The sequence below is a fragment of the Carettochelys insculpta genome, chromosome 10, assembly GCF_033958435.1.
Source record: "Carettochelys insculpta isolate YL-2023 chromosome 10, ASM3395843v1, whole genome shotgun sequence".
NCBI lineage: Eukaryota > Metazoa > Chordata > Testudines > Carettochelyidae > Carettochelys > Carettochelys insculpta.
The window spans coordinates 6,944,144-6,951,125 of record NC_134146.1 but is presented as its reverse complement, the minus strand read 5'-3'; positions in this window follow the sequence as shown (position 1 = coordinate 6,951,125).

The window sequence follows — 6,982 nt, the reverse complement described above, 5'->3', positions numbered from 1 at the left end:
AGTGCTTTGGAGAAAAACCCCATATAAAAAAAACCTTAGTAATTAATGGTTTTTTTTTTTTTTTGTTCTACAAATAGAAGCACACAGGTCATATTTTAATCATCAGCAGGTATCCCTCCCTCCTGCCACAGTAGCAACAGAGCTGAGGCTGGGAAGGGAAGCCCACCTCTGCCCAGGAACCAAGCCCTGGTGCTGAGGAGTGTCACCTCTTTCTCTGGCCACTGCAGCCCTGCATGTCCCAAATTCTCCCCACCTCCTAGTCTTAGCCCATTCCTTGCTCACCTACCCTCTATTGCCTCTACCTCACCCCACAGCCCCCTCCGACCTATTCTCAAGGCCAGTACCTACATCTTGCATGTGAGGGACCACGGTTCAGGCAACCTCGTCAGTGGAGCCACGCCTGCAAGCTACTAATCAGGTGGGAAGCCCTACATTCTCTTGTGTGTAGCCACCCAGATTAAGGAAGAAATAGTGACTAGAATAGTGAAAGCAAGAGCGAATTTGAAGGCATTAGATAAGATCCGGAAAAGCAAAGGGATTAGTTTAGGAACAAAGCTGAGCATCTTAAAAACATCTTCAGCAGCATGTCAGGATGTGAGATGGGTAATAATGAAAGATTCAAAGGGTTGCGTCTACACTAGTACTCTATTTCAAAATTAATTTCGAAAGGGGCCTCAATTTCGAAAGAGGCTGCGGAGCATCTACACGCTCAACAGCCTCTTTTGAAATTGTTTTCGGAGAAAACGGGTCCTAATTTCGAAATCGCTCTTCCCATCCAGGATTGGGAAGAGCAGCCTCTTTCGAAATAGGGGATGTGTAGACGCTCCGCGGCCCGCAATTTCGAAATTGCAGGTCTGCCATGGCGGCGGCTCCAGGGATCGCAGGAGACGAGCTAGCAAGCACCGGCGGGGCTCTATGGTCCCTGGGCCAGCCTCAAAAAGCCGCAAGGCTCTGGAAACCCCGTGCAGGAAGCGGAGAGCGTGCCTAGGGCTCGTGAAGCACGAGCTCAGCCCTATACATGCTCCAGCAGCCAGACAGCCATGCCACCCAGCTCATCAGTGGGATGGCAAGCCCCCCGCACTCTGGGGCACCCCAGGAGGGCCCCTCCTCCCCACCCGAGGGATCGCCGGAGGAGAGCCAGGGCCAGAGAAGGAGGGGCCCGTCCTGGACCGAGGCCAAGATGAAAGACCCCTTCGGCCTCTGGGCGGAGGAGGAGGTGCTGCTCCACAGCACAGGGAGGCCCCGCAACGCAGCTGCCTTTGAGCGGCTGTCCCTGGGGCTATGGAAGCAGGGACACCCTGAGCACACGGCTGCTCAGGTCCGCTCCAAAGTTAAGGAGCTCAGACAGGCCTACAGCTGGGCCAAGGATGCCAGCAGCCGATTGGGGGCCAGGGCCGGCCTGAGGTGCCCACACTACCAGGCCCTGCAACAGCTCCTCGGTCCGAAGGATGTCCCAGAGCCATCGGTGCAGGTGGACACAGGCGACCCAGACCCCGACCAGGAGATAGACCCGCTGGAGCAGCCAGGACCCTCCAGCCAGACTGCACCTGTGGGGACTGGGAGCGACTCAGATGAGGGGGGCCCGTTCTCATCACAGTGAGCTCCGAGACCTCTAGCCAGGTGCCCTTGAGGCCGGTGTCCCCAGACCTGTTCTCCAGAAGTCCAGGTAGGTGACAGGTGGATCAGGTGGCTTGGGTGGAGGGACCTATCCCACGGTACCCTGCCCCGTCACAGACCCAAGCACGGCGCCATCCAGCACCTGCACCCATGGACAGCACCCTAGCCTGCCCAACCGGGGAGGGATGTGGGGGCTGGGCCGCAGCCAGCAATTGCCCCACAGACAAGGTCCCGGCAGGCACACAGGAACCCCAAGCGGGGTCAGCAGGGGAGGCACCACCTCAGGGGATGGCCTGGGGATGGCGCAGGTGGAGACCCCGGTCCCGGGCGACAGCACTGATGGGTGGCCACTCTCCCCTTGTGTTTCCACAGCATCATCCTCTGAGGGCCGGACCACACCCGTGCCACCCTCGGACAGAGCTGGAGAGCCCTCCTCCCCATTGGCCCGGGTGCCGCCTGCCCAGGCCCGGACGGCCCAACGCCGGCGGCACTACGACCACCAGGAGGCAGCGGAGGCCTACACCGCAGCCATCCGGGAGCAGACCGCCCTGCTCCAGGAGTGGCTGCTCATGGAGCAGGAGGATAGGGCCTGGCGGAGGGAGGACAGGGCCTGCGGAGGGAGGTCTGGTCTGAGACAGTCGCAGCCCTCCAACGGCTGTCCCCCCAGCTGTCCCCCCCTCCTACCCCCCCCCCCCGCTGCCCCTGAACCCGCCCCCCCGCTTCCCCTGAACACATTGCCTTCATTCCACCCACCCTCAGCCCATCCGCCTGTCTTGCCCTGGCCAGCCAGCTGGTCGCCAGTGTCAGCCAGGAGAGGGATCCCCTTCCCGGCTCCCCCAGCCCCCACCCCTGCCCCACCTCACCCAGCCCACCCTGTTCTTCAGCCCCTGAATGACCCTACCTCCCCGTCCTTCCAGCCCCCTCCCGGCCCCAACAGGGCCCCCACACCAGGGGCGGGAGGGACACCCGTACCCACCGGGGATCTCGCCCCTCCATCCCTGTGGGGACAAGGCCTGCCCATGCCTGTGGCCCTGGCCATGGGGGCATGCCCCTGCCCCATTGTATATAGTTCTCCCCGTTCCCCCCATATTTAGCCCCAGTAGGAAGACCCCACACCATAGTTTAACAGCTGTTTATTTACATAGTTGGTCCCCCATTAATAAACCTTTTTGTGCAGCCCAGTGTCCCCTGTGTGTGGGGGGGGGGGCCGTGCTGCAGGGTGAGTGTGAGCCATGTGCCAGGTGGGGGTCAAAATGGCTCCTGCTCAAAGGCCTCCCAGAGGGCTTCCCAGACCTAACCCCTTCACGTTGTGCCTGGTGGCATGGGGCTGTGGGTGGCTGCTCATAGCCAGGGCTGCTGTCCACTGCCCACCCGGGCATGTAGCGCTCCTGCTTGCCCTCCACCATATTGTGCAGCACGCAACAGGCCACAACCACCATGGGGACGTTGCGCAGGCTCACGTCCAGCCGTGCGTTGAGGCATCAGAAATGCCCCTTGAGCCATCCGAAGGCCCGCTCAACAGTGTTGCGAGCCTGGTTCAAGGGGGCGTTAAAAACGTCCTGGCTGGTGGTGGTGTGCCCGGTATAGGGGCGCATCAGCCACGGCTTTAATGGGTATGCCCCATCGGCCACTATGCAGGGTGGCACTGTTGTGTCTCCCATAGGGAGCTCCTGGGCAGGGATGTAGGTGTCCTCCTCCATGCGCTGCCCCAGCCAGGAGTTGCAGAATACCCGTGCATCATGGGCTCGACCGAACCAGCCAACGCAGATGTCAGTAAACTGGCCCCAGGCATCTACCAGCGCTTGGAGCACCACCGAGTGCTACCCCTTGCAGTTTACATAGCGTCCTGCACTATGGTCTGGGGCACGGATAGCAATGTGCGTGCCATCGAGCGCGCCGAAGCAGTTTGGGAATCTGAGAGCTGCAAATCCTGCCATGGCGTTGTCCAAGTTGCCGAGGCGGATGACCCTCCACAGGAGGAGGCAGTTGATGGCCTGGACCACTTGTAGGGAGGCACCGACATGTGGGCCTGCGCATCGGGAGGCCCCCCTGCCCCTGCAGGCCCCTCACCCGTGGGCCCCCTGCCGGCTCCCCAGCCGGGGGCCACCATCCCCTGCCCCTGTAGGCCCCTCATCCCTTCCTGGGGAGGGTGTGGGGCCCTTGTCTGACTTACCTCCAGGAGGACAGCTCCCACAGTGGCCTTGCCCACCCCAAATTGGTGCCCTACTGACCGATGGCTGTCCAAGGCAGCCAGCTTCCACAGGGCAATCCCCACACGCTTCTCGACTGGGAGCGCGTGCCGCATGCAGGTGTCCATGTGCTGCAGGGCAGGTGAGAGCCACTGACACAGCTCCATGAATGTGTGCCTCATCATTCTAAAATTGGCGAGCCACCTTTCATCGTCCCACTGGCCCAGGACCAGCCTCTCCCACCAGTCCCCACTGCTGGGGTGGTCCAGAGGCACCGTGGGGGGACAGGGGATGGGGAGCAGTGGCTGCCCCCTTGGCAGGGCATGCGGGACACGTGTGGGTGGGAAGGTGGGCTCCAGGGCATCCACCAAGCCCAGGATGGCGATGACCGCCTGGGTCCCAGTGACGGTGCCAGCATTAGACTCTGACAGCTGCTGCTCCTCAATTGTCCTCTTGGTTCTGGGTGCACAGTCCACGCAGTGCTGTGTACTGCTCTGCTGGGCTGTGTGTGTGCAGGGTGGATGTGTTTGGGAGGGGGCCCTTAAGGGCACTGCTGGCTGCGTGACCTGGAAGAGCTTGTCAGCCATGTGACCCCATGTGTGATGTTTCCCAGCTGCTTATTTCGAAATAGCCCATTTTCCAGTCTGGATGCTCTCTTTCGAAAAATGGAGGGTGTTCTTTCAAAATAGCAGATTGGTACAGTGATCTGTTTTGTGTGTGTAGCCGTGCTATTTCAAAATCCCTTATTTCGATTTTCTTTTTCAATGTTCCCCCTTTCGAAATTTCTTTGTAGTGTAGACACGGCCAAAGAGAAGAATACTGGCGTTCGAGAGTTGTTACAGAAAGATCCTGAGACTACCATGGAGGTAGAAGGTCACCAACAAGGAATTATATAGGAAGATACAGCCAAAAGGGACCCTATTGTAGAAGGGGGGCAGGATAGCTCAGTGGTTTGCCCATTAGCCTGCTAAACCCCCAGTTGTGAGCTCAATCCTTAAGGAGACCATTTAGGGATTGGGGCAAATAGATGCCAGGGATGGTGCTTGGCCCTGCCAAGAGGGCAGGGGACTAGACTAGATGATCTCCCAAGGTCCCCTCAAGCCCTAGAAGGCAGGTGTATGTGTGCATCTCCAACACAAGTTACAGCTACTTGGGCACATCTGCAGAATGAACAAAAAAAATCAAGACCCTGGTATTTGCCATAATGGACAGCTCAGACAAGAGAGGCAGACCCCACAGAGAACAGGTAAATGATTCAGTAAATTATTGGTGCAGAGCTAGTCTGCAGAAACTAAGCCACTGTACTAGACAAGAGAAAGAAAGAGAGAAGGAAATAGCAAGGGAGGCATCAGGCACTGAGCCCACAGCTGCTGCTGATGCTGCAGCTGAGTAGAGCTCAGTGTCAGAACCTCTGCTATACATCAAGTTAAACACTAAACCCTTCAATTTTTTTGGATGGATTCCTTGAATGCTGAGAAACAATTTTGAAATTTATTTGCCTATAACTTGACAAATGTGATCTAGCTTTTATCTTCATCAGTCTTGAGCCAGATCTTCAAATGCTGCAAGATAGTGGCACTCCACTGCCTTCCAAAGAGCTATGCCAATTTATGCCCACCCACTGATGTACACACTTGTTAGAAGATGCATCTGATCTGAGCTCTTTGAATTTGAGCATGTGGGATGCTGTACTGAGGAAAAAGTCTGGGCACAAACCCTTTTTTATTGCTTGAAACAGCAGCAATCCTCCTCACAGCATTCTTGCCTCCTCACTGAATAGGATACCCCTTCTGGTAACGTGAAGAAATAGAAGTAGACTTAACATTTTGGGCAAGGGCTGGAGTGCTGGGAAGTGTGCAACAATGCTGGCAGTCAGTAATTCTTGCGCAAGATTTCCCTAAACAGCTTCCTCGCTATGTCAATTCATCTCACCTGACTCACCACTCCTGTTTCCTGAGACTTTAGCTTTCTTTCAGAGGAAACAGTAGTAACTCTACACACAGGTAACACATTAGTATGAAACCAACCATCCTATTTCACCTGCAAATACTGGGGAGGTCCTAAATACAGTTTGGTTTTGGCGTGTTTCAGTGTTTTTAATTCCAAACTGCTTCGGGATTGTTTGTCAGTGTCTCTGGGGGGCAAAAGGGCAAAGCCACACATTCTGTATTTCTACCTTATAGTTCCAAATCTTAGAAACCCTACACTCATTGTCATCTCACAAGTGTTGTGAAGGATTAAAAGATTTTCCCAACATCACCAGCTGGAACTAAGACTTAGTTTCTGCCTTGCCATTTTATGCCTCCATCTCTTCTGCAGCAATGCCTAGTGTTAGCCATCATTATATTTAATAGGAAGTGTCTTACATTCCAGGTAGTCTAGCTTCATGCCTTAGAGCCTCTTATTTAAGTAAGACGCATCCCTCTTACTGACATCTAGCCACACCCTTCAAATACAACAGTCTTCAAAGGTGAGAGTATCAATCAGTGTTAGTGTAACTATGCCATCAAGCTCCTATTTTTATTCAGATTTCCTAAAAAAATATTCTGAGTTAATGAAACACAGCTAAGTGGGCAGTAATTCAAGCCAACATCTGTGCCGCATGAGAAAGGAAGGAAGAAAGAATGCTAATTTTTAAAAAGGTACTTTTTCCAAGAGTGTGTAACTAAAAGTAACTTGTAAGAATAGGAGCTCTGGGGCTACATCACTGGATCATTTTAAAGTATTGTTTAAAATATCCTAGCCGTTTTTCTTTTGTACATTGATCACGCTTATATCCTGAAATACTGCAGGACAATTCATGACCATTAACAGATCTTAGGATCTTACTACAACTCAGAACAGGATCACTTTAATGTTCACAGTTACAGAGATTACATAGAGATTCAGAGGTTACATAAAGAGATTACGTATCCATCTCAGTGTTTGGTTGTTCTGATACGGTCATTAGCAGCAATATGCACTGCAGAGCAGAAAGTCACTGGAAAGTCCTACCATTCAGTTCCTTGCTTCAGTCCCCTTTCCCCCAGGAGAGCCTGCTGGGTGAGTGGATGCAGAAGTCTTCTGAGTAGGAATATCAAGGCTTTGATAAGCTAACTTTTTGAGGATTTGTCTATTCTATAGTTGCTACAATGCTGCAGTACCATAGCATTGACTCTTCCTAGAATAAAAGGAGG